Source organism: Anomaloglossus baeobatrachus (assembly GCF_048569485.1).
Source record: "Anomaloglossus baeobatrachus isolate aAnoBae1 chromosome 7 unlocalized genomic scaffold, aAnoBae1.hap1 SUPER_7_unloc_1, whole genome shotgun sequence".
NCBI lineage: Eukaryota > Metazoa > Chordata > Amphibia > Anura > Aromobatidae > Anomaloglossus > Anomaloglossus baeobatrachus.
This window is the reverse complement of record NW_027441815.1, coordinates 552,158-575,419: the sequence shown is the minus strand read 5'-3', so window position 1 is coordinate 575,419 and position 23,262 is coordinate 552,158. Positions and strand designations below refer to the sequence as shown.

General features: G+C 50.0%; 1 pseudogene; it reads left to right on the top strand.

The window, feature by feature from the left end:
• The first annotated feature begins 14,559 nt into the window (after window positions 1-14,559).
• LOC142259362 (U2 spliceosomal RNA) lies at window positions 14,560-14,766 on the top strand (annotated as a pseudogene).
• Window positions 14,767-23,262: the final 8,496 nt, after the last annotated feature.

The following is a 23,262-nucleotide window of genomic DNA, read 5'->3' as shown; positions in this document are numbered from 1 at the left end:
TGCAGTGGCGGTCCCCTCTGACCGCAAATACTGAGAGTGGCGTCACGATCAAAAACCGAAGATTTCCTACCTGTGACCAGCACCAGCTACGTGGAGTCCCTGAAGGTATGCACCGTTACAACACCTGTGGGGCTTCACATTAACAGGGAGTTCCTGGGCTGGGTGGGCATGTGGACCCTGTGACGCTAACAGGGCTCACAGTCTCCAGATCGAATGGCGTCTAACTCGGTTCAGGCTACTATTAGTTTCATAGCCACACAGCTCTGTATCCTCCACCAAACCTTCAAGTTGCCAACCTCTCCTTTTCCAACTGGGAGCACGGTGGACACTGACTGGTGATGGGGATATATACCTTTCTCTTTCTTTTCTTATTAATTTTCGTTATATAGCGGTCACAGATTATATACCACTTTATCCAAATCTGCCAGTCCCACTGTAACAGATGTTGTTTCTTCAGCAAATGTTACAGTTGCTTAACCACCAAATCCACGGACCAAAACTTTTTTCCCCTTTCCAACACACCTGTTCCCCTTTCCAACAGCATCTGTCCTTTTTCAACTCATTTTGGGATATGACCAAAAGTGCAACTGTGCAGGGACACCGTACTTAACGCCATCTCAGCACAGCAGCCATCCCTCGGTCCCTCCGATGTGGACAAGTAAAAGACCATTTCCTCCTATCCATGACAAAGCGTTGAGATTCACTCTGTGCAGCACTGGTGTTTAGTGGACAAGTAGATCTAAGATTGCGTACCACATTCTGCAGATACTCCTGTATACGTGCGTCTATTTCTATGGCAGGAATTAGTTCGCCAAATTTTGTCTTGTACCGGGGATCTAACAGTGTGGCAACCCAGTATTCAGGATTAGTTCAAATTCATACAATCCGAGGGTCATGTAGGTAGTGCAGCAAGAAGGCGCTCATGTGTCTTGTGCATCCAGGAGGACCAAGTCCTTGGTGTGTTGGTGGCAGAGAGGTGAGAATCGTGCATCCTTCCTCTGCCCTCTACCCACAACCTCGCACAACCGAAATGTGAGCAAGCTCTCACTCATCTGCTGAGTCTTCCATGCCCATCGCCAGTTCGTCCTCCATTTCTTCATGGGCTCCTGCACTTTCATCAACACTTTTTGCTGATACTATGCGCCCTTGTTAATCCCTCTCCCTCACCATGAATGCCGCATAGGTGCCGCTGACCATCTGGACCTCGTAGATCTTGTTATCCCTTCCGCATATGACTCCTCCTGTACTTCCTCCCCTTCCTCTTGTCCCAACACCTGACTCAGAATAATAATTACAGTGTGCTCCATCATGTAGATGACCAGAATTGTCACGCTGAGAATGACATTGCCAGTGCTAAACATCTTCGTCGACATTTCAAAACTGTGTAGCAGGGTGCATAGGTCCTTGATCTGACACCACTCCAGCAGCGTGATCTGCACCACCTCTGGATCAAGTTATCCCAGGCTATATGTCTTACCGTATTTCAGCAGGGCTCTGCGGTGCTGCCACACACGCTGCAACATGTGCAGATTCCAATTCCTGCGTGTCGAAACATCGCATTTACGGCGTTTAACTGCCAGACCCTAAGACTTCCGGAGTGATGAAAGTTGTTGAGCTGCTGTGTGCGCACGATGGAAGTGAGCACATAGCGAGCGTGCCCACTGCACAAGGCCATGTAGGCCGTGATGGTGTTTTAAAAATTGCTGGCGAATTCGGTTCAACACGTGAGCCCTAAAAGGCACGTGTGTCACATTGCCCTGAGGATGGCCCGCAGCCAGGTTTGCATCATTGCCGCACACGGCTGTTAAGTCACCAACGTAGTCCGCTCCGTCAATTTGTACTCCGGTTGCCAGGTGACAACGTGTTCCTTTCATGAATAGTGCTGATGATGTGAGAGTAGTCGATGCCAGCGGCGCAGGTGGACGCAGGTTATGCTCACCCACTGGGCTGCATTACCTTGACAGATGCAGAATCTCTGGCTGAATGTAGCTGGTGGGTATCTCACAGATGAAATACCATCATTCAGCTACAACCAATGGGAAGACACCACACCCTTTTTTATGCCCATCCTGTCTGCAGACCACTGCCAGACATAGCTATGAACCTCTGGTTAATTTTACCCCCAGTTCAGTTTTATGATTTTGTGTGCTTGTTACCTGACTACTTTTCCTGCTTGCTGTTTATGTACCTTGTTGGCCGATACGCATTTCAACTCTGCTTGTTTTCTGATTCTTTCCTGGCCGTCCCATTCTGTTCCTGTTCCTCAATTAATGTTTTGACCCTGCCTGACTACTATTCTCTGTAATAGCGGTGTGACTCACATTTCCCATACATTTCAAAGTAAAGCTTTGACCGCCTGATGGCATTGAGCTCTGCTGCCAGCATAGTAAGGAGGTGTGTGGTAGTCCTTGTGCGCAGTTGCAAGGAAGGGTGGCCTGACCACACAGGGTTTGCGCCAAGGTAGAGGACCCACACGAGGTTGAAGAGGCAGAAGCAGTGTATTAACTTCTACATACAGAACAAGGATTGAAACAACTCGTGGGGACGGCAAGACTTGTACAGCAGACCCTTCTCCATCTCTCACCATAGTTTGCCAGTGCCCAGTCAGTGACATGTAATGACCCTGTCTATGCTTACTGGTCCAAGTATCTGTGTTGAAATGCACCCTGTCGCACACAGATTTTCTCAAGGAAGTGGTGATGTTGTGTGCGACATGCTGGTGTAGCGCGGACATGCTTTTCTTGGAGAAGCAGTGGTGATTGGGCATGTGGTACTGGGGCACAGCGACAGACATAAGGTCTGTAAAATCCTGTGTGTCCACTACGCGTAAAGGCAGCATTTCGGTAGCCAACAGCTTACAGAGGGATAGAGTCAACCACTTAGCTTTGTCATGGGTCGCAGTAAGTGGCCTTTTATTTGACCACATCTGAGGGAAAGAGATCTGGCTGCTGTCTGTAGACGGTGTTGAGTAGGGTGTCCCTGGAAAAATGCAGGTTTGTGAGAAAAGTGCAGGCGGAGACATGATGTTGCCTTCATCTTGCCTTCAGATCTGTTCATCTTGTATCATTTTTAAAAAACACATCAAGCAAGGGTTACTCCAAGCGGAGTCTACCTTTTTTCCCAACATTGGGCACACAGACACCCCATCAGTGGCAGCACTTGTGCCCTAGTTGCAAACAGGATGTTTTGATTTGCATCAAGCACATTCCAAATCCACAAGCATTTACTCTCCCCAGGATGACACAGGGGTAGTAAATTCCTTCTGGATCCATGACTTGTTCATTTTGATGAACGTCAGTGTGTCCACATTGTCACTGGACAGACGCGTGCGCTTATCTGTCAGCACACACCCAGCAGCACTGAAGAAGACACGTTCAGAGACAACGCTGGCAGCTGCACACGACAAAATCTCCAAGGCGTAACTGGAGAGCTCTGTCAATTTTTCTAGATTTGAAGCCCAAAAGGAGCAAGGCTCCATTTGCAAAGTCATTGCATCGATGTTCATTTCGAGATACTCCTGTATCATCCTCTCCATCCGTTGACTATGTGTCAGACTTGTTGTCTCTGGTGGCCTTGCAAAGGAGGGTCTAAAAAAATTATGAAAATATTCCATAAAATTGCTGTTACCAGCACCAGATACGGTCCTACTGGTACGGGTAGACTGTTGAAGATGACGATGCCGTCCCATGTTTGTCAAGTTACAACTGGGAGAATCACTCCCTTCACCTGCACGGTTGTTTGGTGTAAAAGCCGAGCTAAGATCGAGTAACAGCTTATGCTGATACTCCAGCATACGTGCGTCCCTTTCTATGGGTGGAATTATGTCACAAAATTTGGACTTGTCCCGGGGATCTAATAGTGTGGCAAGCCAGTAGTCATCATCACTTCTAATTTTGACAATCCGAGGGTCATGTTGGAGGTAGTGCAACAAGAAGGCACTCATGTGTCTTGCGCAGCCATGCGGACCAAGTCCACGCTGTGTTTGTGGCATAGAGGTGCTAACCGTTCTTTCTTCCTCTGACATCTCCCCCCAACCTCTTTCAACTGAATTTTGACCAAGGTCTCCCTCATCCGCTGAGTCTTCCATGTCCATGGACAGTTCGTCCTCCATATCTTCATGTCCTCCTGCACCTTCCTCAACATCTCGCCTGCTACCATGCGCCCTTGTTGATCCCTGTCCCCCATGGTCCCATGCCTGCCGCGTTGGTGATGATGAACGTCTGGACCTTGGTGATGTTGTTGTGTCTTGCGCATATGAATCCTCCTGTAGTTCCTCCCCTTCCTGTTGTCCCACCCCCTGACTCCGAATAGTGTTTAGCGTGTGCTCCAGCATGTAAATGACTGTAATCGTCATGCTGATAATGGCATTGTCAGCGCTAAACATATTCGTCGCCATGTCGAAACTGTGCAGAACGGTGCATAGGTCCTTGATCTGAGATCACTCCATCAGGGTGATCTGCCCCACTTCTGCATCTCGTTGGCCCATCATGACGTATTGCACCAGGGCTCGCCGGTGCTGCCACAGTCGCTGTAACATGTGGAGAGTTGAATTCCAGCGTGTCGCCACATCGCATTTCAGGCGATGAACCGGCAGGCCGAAAGACTTCTGGAGCGATGCAAGTCGCTCAGCTGCGGCGGTTGAACGGCGGAAGTGAGCACTGCAGACAGTTTACGTGCCCTGGTCAGAAGGCCATCTAGGCCGGGATAGTGTGTTAAAAATTGCTGGACAACAAGGTTCAACACGTGAGCCATACAAGGCACGTGTGTCACCTTGCCCAGGCGAAGGGCCGCACCCAGGTTTGCAGCATTGTCGCACACGGCCTTACCAGGCTGCAGGTTGAGTGGAGACAACCATTTATTAAACTCGGACCGCAGAGCTGACCACAACTCCTCAGCTGTGTGACTCTTATTCCCAAGACATGTCAAGCTAAAGACCGCCTGATGCCGTTGCGCTCTGCTGCCAGCATAGTAATGAGGGGTGCGTGATTCCTTCTGCGCAGTGAGAACGCTGGTGGCCTGACCAGGCAGGCTTGGGGCGGAGGTGGAGGACCCAGATGAGGTGGAGGATGCAGAAGCAGTGGCGGAACTTGGACAGACAGAGGATTGACACACAAGTCGTGGGGACGGCAAGACTTGTGCAGCAGACCCTTCACCATCTATCAACATAGTTACCGAGTGCCCAGTCAGCGACATGTAACGTCCCTGTCCATGCTTACTGGTCCAAGTATCGGTGGTGAAATGCACCCGTTCACACACAGAGTTTCTCAAGGAAGCGGTGATGTTGTGTGCGACATGCTGGTGTAGCGCGGGCACACCTTTCTTAGAGAAGTAGTGGCGACTAGGCATCTGGTACTGGGGCACAGCGACAGACATAAGGTCTCTAAAATCCTGTGTGTCCACTAGGCGGAAAGGCAGCATTTCGGTAGCCAACAGCTTACAGAGGGATAGAGTCAACCTCTTAGCTTTGTCATGGGTCGGAGGAAGTGGCCTTTTATTTGACCACATCTGAGGGACAGAGATCTGGCTGCTGTGTGTAGACGGTGTTGAGTAGGGTGTCCCTGGAAAAATGCAGGTTTGTGAGGAAAGTGCAGGCGGAGACATGATGTTGCCTTCATCCAACGTAGGTGCTATCGATGTCTGAGAGAGCTGTACACACTCACTTGTTTCCCCTTCCAAACCAACTGACGACCTACCAAGCAAACTGCCTGTTGCGGTTACAGTGGTGGAAGTTTTGCGTGGAAAAACAGGTGTGACAGCTGTCCCCACAGTCCTAGAAGATGAAGAGCGCGCGGATGCACTGGAAGGGGCGGGCGGTGGATGGTTCGCTCCGCTAGGCCGCATTGCAGCACAGTGAGCTTCCCACCGGGACCTATGATATTTATTCATGTGACGATTCATGGAAGAAGTTGTCAAACTGCTGAGGTTTTGACCTCTACTAAGAGAATCATGACAAATTTTACATATCACATGATTTGGGCGATCTTTTTCTATGTCAAAAAAGGAACAGGCTAGGCAAGGCTTAGAGGCCATGCGACCTGTTGATGCACCCCGAATAATGCTCATAGGCAGAGTGGTGGCTGAGGATGCAGTTGTAGACGTGCTACCAGTGCTCCGACTCTGTCCAGGAAGGCGCAAGGTAATTTCGTCGTCGGTTGCATCCTCCTCCACCGCCTCTGTTGACCTCCTCGAGTGCCTGACTGGGGGTTGACAGTAGGTGGGATCTAGAACTTCATCATCAATTGTTGTGTTTGCACTACCCTCCCCCTCAGACCGAGCCTCTTCTTGCCCTGACCGAATATTTAAGTTGTCATCCCAATCGGGTATCTGCGTCTCATCTTCATCAGTATGTTCCTCATTGCCTATAACCACAGTTGTTGGAAAGGCAGCATTTTGGTAGCCAACAGTTTGCATTTTATGAAAGTCAACCTCCAAGCCATGTCATGCCCTTCCAAAAGCATGTATAACACAGCGAGGGGACTCCAACCACAGTCTCCCTCGTTGCCACTCACTGGGCCACACACACCCCACTTGACTGGCATCGGTTGAGCTCCCTTTTGAAAAAGAAAAAGATGCTTTGCATGAAGCACTCTCAAAAATACGCGTGCCTTTCCCGTCCCCTGGCTGACCCAGGGGAAGAAAAGTCCTCTGAGAGCCATGACTTGTTCATCTTGGTTCTTTTAGAGACACAGCGAGGGGACTCCAACCACAGTCTCCCTCGTTGCCACTCACTGGGCCACACACACCCCACTTGACTGGCATCGGTTGAGCTCCCTTTTGAAAAAGAAAAAGATGCTTTGCATGAAGCACTCTCAAAAATACGCGTGCCTTTCCCGTCCCCTGGCTGACCCAGGGGAAGAAAAGTCCTCTGAGAGCCATGACTTGTTCATCTTGGTTCTTTTAGAGACACAGCGAGGGGACTCCAACCACAGTCTCCCTCGTTGCCACTCACTGGGCCACACACACCCCACTTGACTGGCATCGGTTGAGCTCCCTTTTGAAAAAGAAAAAGATGCTTTGCATGAAGCACTCTCAAAAATACGCGTGCCTTTCCTGTCCCCTGGCTGACCCAGGGGAAGAAAAGTCCTCTGAGAGCCATGACTTGTTCATCTTGGTTCTTTTAGAGACACAGCGAGGGGACTCCAACCACAGTCTCCCTCGTTGCCACTCACTGGGCCACACACACCCCACTTGACTGGCATCGGTTGAGCTCCCTTTTGAAAAAGAAAAAGATGCTTTGCATGAAGCACTCTCAAAAATACGCGTGCCTTTCCCGTCCCCTGGCTGACCCAGGGGAAGAAAAGTCCTCTGAGAGCCATGACTTGTTCATCTTGGTTCTTTTAGAGACACAGCGAGGGGACTCCAACCACAGTCTCCCTCGTTGCCACTCACTGGGCCACACACACCCCACTTGACTGGCATCGGTTGAGCTCCCTTTTGAAAAAGAAAAAGATGCTTTGCATGAAGCACTCTCAAAAATACGCGTGCCTTTCCCGTCCCCTGGCTGACCCAGGGGAAGAAAAGTCCTCTGAGAGCCATGACTTGTTCATCTTGGTTCTTTTAGAGACACAGCGAGGGGACTCCAACCACAGTCTCCCTCGTTTCCACTCACTGGGCCACACACACCCCACTTGACTGGCATCGGTTGAGCTCCCTTTTGAAAAAGAAAAAGATGCTTTGCATGAAGCACTCTCAAAAATACGCGTGCCTTTCCCGTCCCCTGGCTGACCCAGGGGAAGAAAAGTCCTCTGAGAGCCATGACTTGTTCATCTTGGTTCTTTTAGAGACACAGCGAGGGGACTCCAACCACAGTCTCCCTCGTTTCCACTCACTGGGCCACACACACCCCACTTGACTGGCATCGGTTGAGCTCCCTTTTGAAAAAGAAAAAGATGCTTTGCATGAAGCACTCTCAAAAATACGCGTGCCTTTCCCGTCCCCTGGCTGACCCAGGGGAAGAAAAGTCCTCTGAGAGCCATGACTTGTTCATCTTGGTTCTTTTAGAGACACAGCGAGGGGACTCCAACCACAGTCTCCCTCGTTGCCACTCACTGGGCCACACACACCCCACTTGACTGGCATCGGTTGAGCTCCCTTTTGAAAAAGAAAAAGATGCTTTGCATGAAGCACTCTCAAAAATACGCGTGCCTTTCCCGTCCCCTGGCTGACCCAGGGGAAGAAAAGTCCTCTGAGAGCCATGACTTGTTCATCTTGGTTCTTTTAGAGACACAGCGAGGGGACTCCAACCACAGTCTCCCTCGTTGCCACTCACTGGGCCACACACACCCCACTTGACTGGCATCGGTTGAGCTCCCTTTTGAAAAAGAAAAAGATGCTTTGCATGAAGCACTCTCAAAAATACGCGTGCCTTTCCCGTCCCCTGGCTGACCCAGGGGAAGAAAAGTCCTCTGAGAGCCATGACTTGTTCATCTTGGTTCTTTTAGAGACACAGCGAGGGGACTCCAACCACAGTCTCCCTCGTTGCCACTCACTGGGCCACACACACCCCACTTGACTGGCATCGGTTGAGCTCCCTTTTGAAAAAGAAAAAGATGCTTTGCATGAAGCACTCTCAAAAATACGCGTGCCTTTCCCGTCCCCTGGCTGACCCAGGGGAAGAAAAGTCCTCTGAGAGCCATGACTTGTTCATCTTGGTTCTTTTAGAGACACAGCGAGGGGACTCCAACCACAGTCTCCCTCGTTGCCACTCACTGGGCCACACACACCCCACTTGACTGGCATCGGTTGAGCTCCCTTTTGAAAAAGAAAAAGATGCTTTGCATGAAGCACTCTCAAAAATACGCGTGCCTTTCCCGTCCCCTGGCTGACCCAGGGGAAGAAAAGTCCTCTGAGAGCCATGACTTGTTCATCTTGGTTCTTTTAGAGACACAGCGAGGGGACTCCAACCACAGTCTCCCTCGTTGCCACTCACTGGGCCACACACACCCCACTTGACTGGCATCGGTTGAGCTCCCTTTTGAAAAAGAAAAAGATGCTTTGCATGAAGCACTCTCAAAAATACGCGTGCCTTTCCCGTCCCCTGGCTGACCCAGGGGAAGAAAAGTCCTCTGAGAGCCATGACTTGTTCATCTTGGTTCTTTTAGAGACACAGCGAGGGGACTCCAACCACAGTCTCCCTCGTTGCCACTCACTGGGCCACACACACCCCACTTGACTGGCATCGGTTGAGCTCCCTTTTGAAAAAGAAAAAGATGCTTTGCATGAAGCACTCTCAAAAATACGCGTGCCTTTCCCGTCCCCTGGCTGACCCAGGGGAAGAAAAGTCCTCTGAGAGCCATGACTTGTTCATCTTGGTTCTTTTAGAGACACAGCGAGGGGACTTCAACCACAGTCTCCCTCGTTGCCACTCACTGGGCCACACACACCCCACTTGACTGGCATCGGTTGAGCTCCCTTTTGAAAAAGAAAAAGATGCTTTGCATGAAGCACTCTCAAAAATACGCGTGCCTTTCCCGTCCCCTGGCTGACCCAGGGGAAGAAAAGTCCTCTGAGAGCCATGACTTGTTCATCTTGGTTCTTTTAGAGACACAGCGAGGGGACTCCAACCACAGTCTCCCTCGTTTCCACTCACTGGGCCACACACACCCCACTTGACTGGCATCGGTTGAGCTCCCTTTTGAAAAAGAAAAAGATGCTTTGCATGAAGCACTCTCAAAAATACGCGTGCCTTTCCCGTCCCCTGGCTGACCCAGGGGAAGAAAAGTCCTCTGAGAGCCATGACTTGTTCATCTTGGTTCTTTTAGAGACACAGCGAGGAGACTCCAACCACAGTCTCCCTCGTTGCCACTCACTGGGCCACACACACCCCACTTGACTGGCATCGGTTGAGCTCCCTTTTGAAAAAGAAAAAGATGCTTTGCATGAAGCACTCTCAAAAATACGCGTGCCTTTCCCGTCCCCTGGCTGACCCAGGGGAAGAAAAGTCCTCTGAGAGCCATGACTTGTTCATCTTGGTTCTTTTAGAGACACAGCGAGGGGACTCCAACCACAGTCTCCCTCGTTTCCACTCACTGGGCCACACACACCCCACTTGACTGGCATCGGTTGAGCTCCCTTTTGAAAAAGAAAAAGATGCTTTGCATGAAGCACTCTCAAAAATACGCGTGCCTTTCCCGTCCCCTGGCTGACCCAGGGGAAGAAAAGTCCTCTGAGAGCCATGACTTGTTCATCTTGGTTCTTTTAGAGACACAGCGAGGGGACTCCAACCACAGTCTCCCTCGTTTCCACTCACTGGGCCACACACACCCCACTTGACTGGCATCGGTTGAGCTCCCTTTTGAAAAAGAAAAAGATGCTTTGCATGAAGCACTCTCAAAAATACGCGTGCCTTTCCCGTCCCCTGGCTGACCCAGGGGAAGAAAAGTCCTCTGAGAGCCATGACTTGTTCATCTTGGTTCTTTTAGAGACACAGCGAGGGGACTCCAACCACAGTCTCCCTCGTTTCCACTCACTGGGCCACACACACCCCACTTGACTGGCATCGGTTGAGCTCCCTTTTGAAAAAGAAAAAGATGCTTTGCATGAAGCACTCTCAAAAATACGCGTGCCTTTCCCGTCCCTTGGCTGACCCAGGGGAAGAAAAGTCCTCTGAGAGCCATGTCCACATTGTCAGTGGACAGACACGTGTGCTTATCTGCCAGCAGACCCACAGCAGCACTGAAGACAGGTTCCGAGAGAACGCTGGCTGCAGGACACGACAAGATCCCCAAGACGTACGTGGCGAGCTCAGGCAATTTATCAAGATTGGAAGCCAAGAATGAGCAGGGCTCAAGTTGCACATTAATGGAATCGATGTTTCCTTGCATATACTCATATATCTGTGTGTCCTCCTCTTTTTCCTTGTCCAGCTGTTTTGTTTTCGCATGAGTATATGTCCTTGTCACTTTCCAATGTGTTTGAGTTGTTTGTCACCTTTAGGACACCTTTGAGGGTGTTTTCTAGGTGTTTTTCTGTGTTTGTGATTGCCTGCCATTGTTTCCTATTGGCTCGAGTTCGGTTCGTCGAACGTTCGACGAACCGAACTCGAACGGGAGGTCCGTTCGGCGAACCAACCTCGAGCCGAACCGCGACCGGTTCGCTCATCTCTAGTCATGATAACACTTGTACCATCTTTTCATTTAGATTCCACCTACAATTATTTACCGATTCCAGTTCTGAAATAGGCTTTCATGATCTACTCACTAGAATTCTCAAGTGCATAAGGTACTGAGACATATACATGTTCACACCATTATAAAGAACAAAGTATAAACATTGAGGTTTTTCTCACACCCATGTTCCTGTGTTCTTTGATATGATATGTGTTCATTTCCTTCACTATATAGGATTGCAAGTTTTCCATTTGTACCTTAATGGCAATGACGCTATACAATTGAACACATATCATCCTGTTATCCATATAGGTGTGTATTTACCTGCTTGACTATTTTTGGTTGTTTGATCCAGAATGTTTCTCCAGATAGGTCATGTGGAAATTTTCTTTCCTCAGTACAAATGTTTTCACTATGGCTTTGGAAAAAATTTTTGTATGTGCATCATGGTCATTTGACCCATTGTACTCTCAAGTAGCAATATATTGTACTGTTATGTTGTACTATGTACTAATTACGTGTTTATATGGTTTTGTAACCCTTTATGATCTTAGATAACTTTATCCTTGATAAAGACCTAAAAACAAGGTCGAAACGTTGGATGAATTATCCTTTTGCACAAATAAAGAATTTTCAGCATTCCAAGAGTTCTTTTCTTACGTTATTGATCACTATAGTGTGCCAGAGCTATTTCTATTGAATTGACTCTTATTTTTTCTGAGCACCTGCTATATACACAGTGACCCAGACATATTCAAGTTTCATTCAGAAGGCAGAGGGAAGCCTTAGCAGCTGAGCCTATATCTTGGCTTGTGAGCATTAGAACAGGCCGGCGATTACAGGGTAACATGAAAAATGTCCAGCTTGCATTATGACTAGAACATGACAATATCCTTTTAAGTACTAACCTATGATGCGTTCCTAAGCAGTTGATGTTATATGTTCTACATTTCATTTTCTGCATACTTTACAAGTAGTAGAATTTGCTTTGATATAGGCAACTGGATTTTCACAATGAAAAGGCAAAGGATAACGCCCGAAAAAGACGCCATACATTATGTCAGTGCCATCACTGACAAACCTGGATTGACCATGAAATACATCAATCCCCTTAAAGGTGAGTTAAAACAAGTTTTAACTAAATTGCCTTAATATTGTCATGCATTAGAATGACTGTCTTAGGTAATGATAAATATTTTCTACAGGAAGAGGAGTGTTTGCTGAAACTGAAATCGAAAAAGGGAGTTTTGTTGCAGAATATCGAGGCGAGCTCACGTATGCACTTACGATGGTAGACAACTACTCGAGATTTATGGTTGTGGTACAAGTCAAAGATCTAATGGCCCATACTGCAGCGAAGGTCTTCCAAGCACACTTATGCAGACCTCATGGCTACTCAGAGAGAGTCCTCACAGATCAAGGCACAGCCTTTGAAGCGGAAATCTTCAAGGACTTCTGCAGCTTTTACCGATGCAGGAAGATGCGCACTACACCCTACCATGCTCAAACCAATGGTTATCAACCTGCTCAGGACTTTACCCCATATTCCAGATGTGGCCTTACAAGTGATTTATAGAGGGGTAACAATACGTTGGGATCACCGGATCTAATCTCCCTTTTTATACACCCTAAAATCTTGTTTGCTTTAGAATAAACAATAACATCATAAAGGTATAGCAGTACCGTTTCAAAGTTTCGGTGTCCCAAGCAGCATTCCATCAGCCTCTGGAAGGTTCCTGGCAAATTGCACAGCTCGAAGGGCATGCTTTTGAACTCGCAGAGACCCATCGGGGTGGCAAAGGCGGTCTTCTCCCGGTCTGCCTCAGCAACGGACACTTGCCAATAGCGACTAGTGAGATCAAGGGTAGAAAAATAATTTGCAGTTCTCAATGCAGCTAGCTATTCCTCAATACAGGGGAGTGGTGCTGTCCTTCTTCTTTAACAGGACCAACGGAGCTGCCCAGAGGCTACAACTGTCACGGATAACCCCAGCCTCCTTCATGTTGCTCAACATGTCCTTGGTACACTGGTAATGTGCAGGTAGTTTTGGCTTATATCTCTCTTTGATGGGTGGGTGTGCACTTGTGGGGATGTAGTGTTTGACCCCTTTTATTCTTCAAAAGTCTAGCGGATGTTTGCTGAAGACTTGCTCGTATTCTTGCACTAGCCTGTAGACCCCCTTCTTGTGATGTGAAGGTGTGGAGTCAGTGCCTACGTGTAATTCCTTACACCACTCCTCTGGCTGACTTGGTGAGCTGTCACTGAATGGGTGGGCTGAAGCAATGGTGGATGCTGCTGTTTGGATAGCATGTGTATCTACTGAGAACAGCTTATCAATGGTGGCAAATCGGAGCAGCTTAATCTCTTGCTCTCCGCAGTTCAACACTCTCATGGGCACTCTTCCCTTCCATATTAATGAATAAAACTATGATGTAAATAGCATATAGATACCCCACAAATGCAGATAAAAGTAGGTTATGGGAAAAGGGGGAAGAGAGAAACAGGAAAATAGTGGAATAAAGTATACCTTCCAGGTGGGAGAGGAAATGGCAGCACAGCCAGTGGAGGTGAAGCAAGGGGAGCCTGCAACTAAAGAGTTGAGAGCGTTATCACATGGTGACTGAGCCTGATTGTAACAGGAGCATAGAGGTGCCGATCCTGTCTTACCTGTGTTGGTGTAGAAGTGGGTGTCCTGTGGTGGAGTCAGCTATGTGCAGTGGTGGCCGTGGGTTCTTTTATGTGCGACCGTAGTAATAGCTGCGCCCACTTCCTGTATGGGAGTGGAATGCAGTGAGGGTAATGGAACGCACGCCTGCGCATTTGTGTTTAACGTCGCGCATGTGCAGAACGGAGAAAAGGCTGCGCTCACTTCCTAATGAAAGGGAGTGAGACGCATCTGGGAAGGGAAGGGAAAAGATTAGGGTTTGGGGATGATGAAAGGGCTTTCTACGGGCAAGGATGGCAAAGGGTGGCAGTGACGGAAAGTCAGGCAGCCTGTCCTGTCCTGTCCTGTCCGTCCGTCTTTTTGTATCATGAATTGGAAAGACTGCAAGGGGGAGGGGAGGTGCTTGTGTCCAAAAGGAGGAGTTATTCAGATTCATTGCAGTGGGCGGCGGCTGCAAAAAGCACCATTCTTCTTGTTTTTGCTCTGCAAAACAGCCTTTTCAAGGGTTGGCTTGAGTGACAAAATGTCTTCTGTAGGCGTGGGTTTGTCTCCCTCTCCCTAAGATGTGTCCGGTATAGGCCAGGGTGCCACTCAAGGCCGTAACCAATTCGGGTTATAGCTTCTCGGCCTTTTGGCTAAGATCAAGTGTAGTTTCGGAGGACGCTACCTTGGTCGGTACTGGAAGGTGCCTGGGATTGCACGTCTGCCGGCCTTGAGGAAGTGTGTGCGCCTTCTGGTGACACATAGCCCTCTTGTGCCTGGACGGTTCCCAGGCAACGGGAGGCGATCACCTTTGTTATTTTGAAGTCCTACTGATAAACAGAAAAAAAAAAAAATTAAATCTGTTCTTATCAGTTTAATATCTGATACGTCCCCTCTCTGGGGACCATATATTAAATGGATTTTTAGAACAAGGAGATGGAAAAAATCTTGCTCTGTCCACTCCACGCATTGACCTGGTATTGCAGTACCTCCAGGACCGGTGCACCCCTTCTTAACCCAGTTTCCAAAAGCAGAACTCAATTCACCTGATTCAAATGAGCCCCATTAGTGAATTGAAAGAAAGCAAAAACTTTATATGCACCTCAATTTGGCCAATTCACTTTTCACACTTTCACCCTTTTTTTTATCTTTCACACCTTTTACTTGCTTTATTGATGCAAAAAGCTGTGCCAAATAGCAAACTCATCTCCACTCAACTTGACCAACTCTGCTATGTCCCGTGCAGTATCTTATTCTCAGTCTTATCTAGATCATTTGCAATTGAATAGAATAGATCCCTTTTGGCTGCTTATGACTGTGTAAAATATGTAGTTTTACTGGGCTGGGATGAGAGAATCCATTGAAGCATGGTGTAGGGATTGTGGTTCCTGTGTGCTAAGAAGAGAGGCTGGCACCAGCCAGAAAGCCCCATTGCAGCCAATAATCACTTAATAACTTTTTCAACTTGTCATCATATGGGAGGCCTTCCATTCCTTGTAGTAGTCTAGTTGCCCACCTTTGAACTGACTCTAACTTCTGAATGTCCTTATTAAAATGTGGAGCCCAAAACTGGTTCCCATATTCCAGATGTAGCCTTACAAGTGATTTATAGAGGTGTAACAATACGTTGGGATCACGGGATCTAATCTCCCTTTTTATACACCCTAAAATCTTGTCCCAAGCAGCATTCCATCAGCCTCTGGAAGGTTCCTGGCGCATTGCACAGCTCGAAGGGCATGCTTTTGAACTCGCAGAGACCCATAGGGGTGGCGAAGGCGGTCTTCTCCCGGTCTGCCTCAGCAACGGACACTTGCCAATAGTGACTAGTGAGATCAAGGGTAGAAAAATAATTTGCAGTTCTCAATGCAGCTAGCGATTCCTCAATACGGGGAGTGGTGCCGTCCTTCTTTTTTAACAGGATCAACAGAGCTGCCCAAAGGCTACAACTGTCACGGATAACCCCAGCCGCCTTCATGTTGCTCAACATGTCCTTGGTACACTGGCAATGTGAAGGTGGTATTGGCTTATAGCTCTCTTTGATGGGTGGGTGTGCACCTGTGGGGATGTGGTGGTGGACCCCTTTTATTCCCCCAAAATCTAGCGGGCTTCCCACCGGTAACCCGCTCCCCAGCTTGGATGGATGCTGAGGGAGCCCCTTTTGCCCGCAGGCTCTGGCCCTGGGAACTGTAGCCTTGGCGGTGACTGTGCTTCCCTCTACGGTGTGAGCTGTTGCCTTCAATCGGGTCTTGACTGCTGGGAAACCCTGGAGGTTCCTGTCGCTAACGGATTTGACCGGTTTTACGGCGACTCCTAGCCTGGTCGGGGTCCGTAGGCCCTGCCGGATGGTGCTGGCTTCTCTTCACTCCCCGATCTGGTACCGGCGGGCCACCGCCCATCCCCGGTCCGTACGGTTCACTCCAATCAGCCTCTCCTGCAGAAGGTCACCACCGTCTGCCAACCTTGCTGAGTGCCCGGGCCACACACACGGACACGGTCAGTCTCCTCTCCTCTTCACTTCTCTAACTCCAAAACTGATCTCTAATCTGACTCCTTTTCCCGCCTCCAGGACTGTGAACTCCTCGGTGGGTGGGATCAACCGCCTGGCCCACCCCCTGGTGTGGACATCAGCCCCTGGAGGAAGGCAACTAGGATTTGTGTTTAGCTTCGGTGTGCCTAGCCGGAGTGTAGAGCGTGTTGGTGTAGTACCTGTGACGACCTGGCTTGTCCAGGGCGCCACATTCCCCTATAGTAAAATGCAGACCGTCCGCGGGCTGCCCGTCCATCACCGGTTTTATTTTCACAACTGAAAAAGAATAAAACGGTAAAACATGTAAAAGCATCATAAACATTTTACAACGGTACAGCTTCCGCTCTTCTCCCACCCAAACAACCTGGCCCTGATGCTGCCCCTAAGAAGCGGGCAGCACCCCTTGACCCCAGTCCAGCACCAAGTTGCCCGAGCGGGTTCTGTCTCTTTCAGGGGGCCCACGTCCAAGGGGACCCCTGAACCCCCGGAGGATCGCCACCGGTTACGGTAGTGGCGGGCCTAGGCCATCCCTTTCCTCCAGGCCCATCCTCCCAAATCAGCCTCTCCGGAGGCGGTAACGGTGTCAAGCCAACAAACATTTTTATTTACATTGCACTAAGTTTGTGGTTGCCCTGCAAGTTCTCGGGCTTGTCCGTAAGCAGTTCCTTACGCAATGGTTGCACAGTCCCTACGGGGACAACAGTTGCCGGCAACGGCCGGTTTAATCACGGTTCAATCAGGTAAACTTCTTTGGTTGATCATCTTTACTTATCATTTAAAACTTTCAAACTGGTACACTCAACACATAAAGCCCCCCCCTTTTAAAGAGTAGTTTCCCTGTACCTAAGTGGGGGTCTACCTAGGTTGGGGCGAGTGGACCTTCGGGATCCGGTGTCAGTGGTGACAGGCAGTGGGGCAGAGGGAACAGTCAGTTCCTCCTCCCTGCTATCATGTGGGGCAGGCGGAGGCGTAGGGGAGCTGGGTACAGGTACATCCCTGGGCACTGGCTCGCGGTTAACCGTTTCCATCATTTCTTCATCCACGGGTTGTGGGAACAGTATCACTGGAAGGATCACCGCACCGTTCTGTGTAGGCCAGTCTGCTGGAAAATCACCCATCATGGTGTGGATTACCTCTTTTTCCTTCTCCACTGGACTGGGAACTGGAGCCTCATCCGCTACTCTCAATGCTGGTGGGCACTTCTTCAGGTGGTCTCGGGAAACCGTGGCCAAAGTCCCCCCCTGGTCACGGCTGATCTGGTAGGCCTTCCCATTCTCCCATCCTGTGGGCTGGACTACATACGGGGTTTTTTCCCATTGATCATCCAGCTTGTGGGCCCTTCTTTTCCGCTTCAGCACTACATCCCCAGGTTGGAAGGAACCGGCAGGCGCCTTCTTGTTGAAGCACTGCTCCTGTTGTCCCCGACTCCGGCACAAGTTCTTTTCAACATACTCCTGGACCTGTCGGTACTGTGTCCTCCGCCGAGTGTCCCATTCAGCTGTCGACAGGAGTGCTTCTGAAGCTTCCAAGCCCATTTCCAGATCCACTGGTAGCCGGCCGGGACGAGCTCTCATCAGGTATGCTGGAGTGCATTTCGTAGAGCTGGAAGGGATGTTGTTGTACATATCGACCAGGTCAGGTAGATTCTCCAGCCACAGGTTCCGCTCTTCCAGTGGTAACGTCTTGAGGAGGCCCAGGACCAAGTGGTTCATCTTTTCACAAATGCCATTGGTTTGGGCGTGGTAAGGCGTGGTCCGGATTTTCTTGCAGCCGTACAACTGGCAGAATTCCTGGAATACCTCTGCTTCAAAGGCCGGACCCTGGTCGGTAAGCACCCTCTCCGGGTACCAATGCGGTCAACAGAAATAAGCCTGGAAAGCCTTAGCAGCGGTGCGGCCGGTTAAGTCCTTAACTGGGACAACCACCAGGAACCTCGAGTAGTGGTCTACGATGGTCAGAGCGTAGGTGTACCCACTTCGGCTGGGGGTGAGCTTTACATGGTCAAGGGCAACCAGCTCCAGCGGTTGGTGTGTAATGATCGGGTGTAGGGGTGCCTTCTGGCTGGCCTCGTCCTTCCTTCTCAATGCGCAAGGGCCACATTCTCGGCACCAGGCCTCCACAGATTCCCGCATTCCACTCCAATAGAACCGCTCTCTTAACAACATCTCTAGCTTCTTCCACCCGAAGTGCACTGCACCATCATGGTATGCTTGCAGGACGGTGGGCACGTTAGCCTGGGGAATCACCAGCTGGCGGATCTTCTCGTGAGTCTTTGGATTAATCAGCTCGCGATACAACTTCCCCTGGTGTAGGTATAGCCGGGTCCATTCTTGCCACAGACGTTGGGCTTCGGCAGGGGCAGCAGGGTCTATCCCAGCAGAACCCTGTTCCACTAGAGTCTTGACCAGGCGGACAGCAGGTGCCTGGTCCTGAGCTTCCTGCCAGTCCTGTCGGGGCAGCGGATCCAGGTTCACCCGTTGTTGGTAGACGTGCACCTTCTCAGTGAATGGCCGGTGAAATGCAGGCAACTCGATCTCTTCGAGGTCATCATCCTCTGGCCCCTCTTCCGACAGGTGGGGCATCCGGGAGAGTGCATTGGCATTGACGTTGGTACGGCCGGCCCGGTACTTGATGGTGAAATCGTAGTTGGCTAACCTGGTCACCCACCGCTGCTCCAACGCGCCCAGCTTGGCCGTATCTAGATGGGTCAGCAGGTTATTGTCTGTGTACGCGGTGAACTTGGCTGCTGCCAGGTAATGGCGGAACCGCTCGGTGATAGCCCACACCAGTGCCAAGAGCTCAAGCTTGAAGGAGATGTAGTTCTCAGGGTTCCTCTCAGTCGGTCGGAGTTTTCGGCTAGCATAAGCTATTACCTTTTCCCTTCTGTCTTGGACCTGGGATAGAACAGCCCCCAAGCCCACATTGCTGGCGTCGGTGTAGAGGATGAATGGGCGGCTGTAGTCAGGGTACGCTAGGATTTCCTCTCCGGTCAGGGCTGTTCTCAGCTGGCGGAAGGATTCCTCATGCTTTTCTTCCCACACCAATGGGGCTACTAGGGATCTACCACCCTTGGTCTGTCCTACGAGGAGGTCTTGCATGGGGGCAGCCATCTTTGTGTACCCCTTAATGAAGCGACGGTAATATCCCACCAGGCCCAGAAACTGCCTCACTTCCCTCACTGTGGTCGGTCTCGGCCAGTCTTGGATGGCGGTGATCTTCTCGGGGTTGGGGGCGACACCTTCCGCACCAACCACATGTCCTAGGTACTGCACTCTGGGTTTCAGCAGATGACACTTTGAGGGCTTCAACTTCATCCCATACTTGGCAAGGGACGCGAACACCTCGGCTAGGTGCTCCAGGTGGGCTTCATACGTCTGTGAGTACACAATCACATCATCCAAGTACAGCAAAACGGTCCCATAGGCAGTCTTCTCTCGGTCTTCCGGTGCCACGGCCACCTGCCAGTACCCGCTGGTGAGGTCAAGGGTGGAGAAGTAGTTAGCGGTTCTCAGCGAGGCCAGGGACTCTTTGATGCGGGGCAGAGGGTAAGCATCCTTATGCGTTATCTGGTTAATCTTCCGGTAATCCACACACATCCGCATGGTGCCATCCTTCTTCTTAACCAGCACCAACGGAGCGGCCCAGGGACTACAGCTGTCCCTAATAACCCCTGCCTCCTTCATGTTCCTCAACATGTCTTTGGCGCATTGGTAGTGGGCAGGGGGAATAGGCCTGTATCTCTCTTTAATAGGGGAGTGTGTACCGGTAGGGATGTGGTGTTGAACCCCTTTAATCTGCCCAAAATCTAGAGGGTGCTTGCTAAAAACCCGCTCATACTCCTGTACCACCCGGTATACCCCTTCCTTGTGGTGTATGGGGGTATCATCAGTGCCGACATGTAGCTCTCGATACCACTCGCCTAACTCCCCCAGGGATGAGTGGGAACCGGCAGCAGGCGGTGTGACCGGGGGAACGGCTTCATGGATCGTGTGGGGATCTAGAGTGAGCAATTTGGCAAGGGTAGCGTACCGGGTGGTGCATGAATGCACACATTGTCAGGTTTCCGGGTTTTCCAGTCCTCTTTTGAAAGAGCTTGCCCTCGGTTAACATGGAGTTTTATGTTCTGTTGCCCTACTTCCTGTCCAGCTGCTTAAAAGGCCGCCTCTAAGCCTAGTCCAGTGCCTGAGTATACTGCTTGCTGTGTGCTCCTGCTTTGCTGCTGCTGCTACTTGATTACCTTTGGATCCTCCTGAAAATCTACCGACCGACTCTGGACCACACCCGGTTTCTTCAAACTGTGCCCGGACTCCGTCTGCCGTCTTTGGTCAGCACGTCTGCCCGGTTTCTTCCGGTTCATAACCATTCTGGACTTTCATCCCGTACGGACACTTCTGGACTTTACCGCTTGCCCCTTGTGTCCCGGCTGCGGCGCATTTAGGCCTTCCGGGGTTGATTGCCGGACAGTCCCTGTATAGGGGTTCGCTCTGGTGGTCTCCCTGGGGGAGTCTGGTGCGTGGCCCCGGGAATCCCCTTCGCTCCGTTTCAGAAAGGTATTTTCATGTGTTTGTTATACTGTGTATTTCCGTTGTGTATCTACCATGGTTACATATCATAAACATCTTGTACCACAAACTCGTCTCTGGCTGTCATTGCCCTAACGCTATCGAAATCCTCAAAACATACAATAGTATTACATTATACTCAGGCCACAAGAGGATTTCACTGGGGCAATGACTGAGACACGAGGAGTAGATCAGCTCTTTTCTATGATTAACTCCTTGCAGCAGGAGATGGAGGTGGTGCAGACTAAACTTAGAGATATGGAGGCACAGCTGGGCCATGATCACCAGGTACTGGGTCCGGCTATACAGGACTTGCAAGTCAGAGTGGAGGCTCAGGAAGCCGGCCCCACTACGTCCGTATCAGCTGCCGGTATGCCTAGGTTACCCCCATTCCGTTTCAATGGTGACCGTAGTCAGTTTCGTGGATTTGTGAACCAATGTATACTGTTTTTTGATGTACATGCTGATTATTACCGTTCTGACCGGTCCAAAGTGTTATGTATAATTATGTTATTAACCTCACAAGCACTGGCTTGGGCTAATCCTATGATAGAGAACCGGGACATCCGTTTAAATCACCTAGATGATTTTCTGACCGCAATGGCGCAGATGTTTGATGATCCGAATCGCCGTGCTACCGCTGAATCGGCTCTCCTTTCCTTACGTCAGGGAAAGCGTTCTGTAGTTGAATATGCCACTGAGTTCAAGAGGTTAGTGGTAGACACCGACTGGGGAAACAATGCATTATTGTCTGTTTTCAGAAAGGGGTTGTCCGGTACCATCAAGGACGAGTTAGCTCGTTCTGAATCTCCAGGGGATTTTGAACTGTTTCTCCAGCACTGTGTGCGTATTGATACCCGCTTGACGGAACGTAGACAGGAAAAATGGGCAGCTGTAAACCGTGTAAACAACTTTGCATTTCCTTCCAGAGAACCCGCTCTCAGGACGCCACGGGAGGCCGAGGACGTTCCTATGCAAGTGGACTCTCTGCAAAAGCGAGAGACCAATGAACGTCGCGAACACCGGCTCCGTGAGCGTCTGTGTTTCTATTGCGGTCAATCAGACCATTTCTTGATCGACTGCCCGAAACGTCCGAATCGCCCAAATAAGGTATTGGCAGCCATGGCAGAGTGTGACAACACGGACGCAGAGTCCGATATCTCTGAGGCAAGTGGACACTTGGATGCGGTATTTCCCTTGACTGTAATGTCAACCTCACCGAAGGACTCGGAAGGGAAATATACCCATTGCTCGCTCCCCATTCAGATCCGGTGGGAGGGACAGCTAATACCTACCTCTGCAATGATAGATTCTGGGGCAGGGGGAAATTTCATGGACTCCTCTTTTGCCAGGAAACACGGTATCCGGACTCAGCAAAGAGCCTCACCGGTTACCATGGAGACGGTAGACGGATCTCCGTTAATCTCTGGACCAGTTGATCGGGAAACCGTACCGCTAGAGTGCGTCATGAAGCCAGGTCAGCAGGAGACCCTTGTTTTCATGCTAATTTCTTCTCCTCATTTTCCGATTATTTTAGGTATTCCGTGGCTACGGTCTACAAATCCGGTCATCGATTGGGAAACTAAGGAAATATCCTTCCCACCGCAGAGTATTCCGACCATTAGTCCAACTGTTCCGGTTCCAGTAACGCCGAATGCGGAGGGCACTGTACAGGTACCTGTTCTACCCCCGGTGTATAACGACTTTGCGGACATATGCGACAAAAGAAAAGCCGATCGGCTTCCCCCGCATAGACCGTATGATTGCCCCATAGACTTACTCCCAGGGGCGGAGATCCCGTTTGGTCATGTCTACCCGTTGGCGGCACCTGAGCTAGAAGCACTAAAAAACTACATTGATGAAAGTCTGGCGAAGGGATTTATTCGTCCGTCTACCTCACCAGCAGGGGCACCCATCTTTTTTGTGAAAAAGAAAGAGGGGACTCTAAGACCCTGTATTGACTACCGGGAACTGAATAAAATAACCATCCGGAACCGGTATCCGTTACCATTGATTCCTGAGCTATTGGAGAGGGTCCAACAGGCAAAAATATTCACCAAATTGGACCTCCGTGGGGCATACAATCTACTCCGCATACGTCCCGGAGACGAGTGGAAGACCGCGTTCCGATGTCGGTATGGACATTTTGAGTACCTAGTGATGCCTTTTGGACTTTGTAACGCTCCCGCGGCTTTCCAACATCTAGTTAACGATATTTTTAGGGATATCATGGACCAATTCATGGTGATTTATCTGGACGATATCCTAATCTTTTCTGATTCCCTACAGGAACACCAGGAGCACGTCAAGACCGTACTTACCCGGCTGAGGGAAAACCACCTGTACATCAAACTGGAGAAATGCGAATTCCATTGCTCACAGATACAATTCTTAGGTTATGTCATCTCTCCTCAGGGA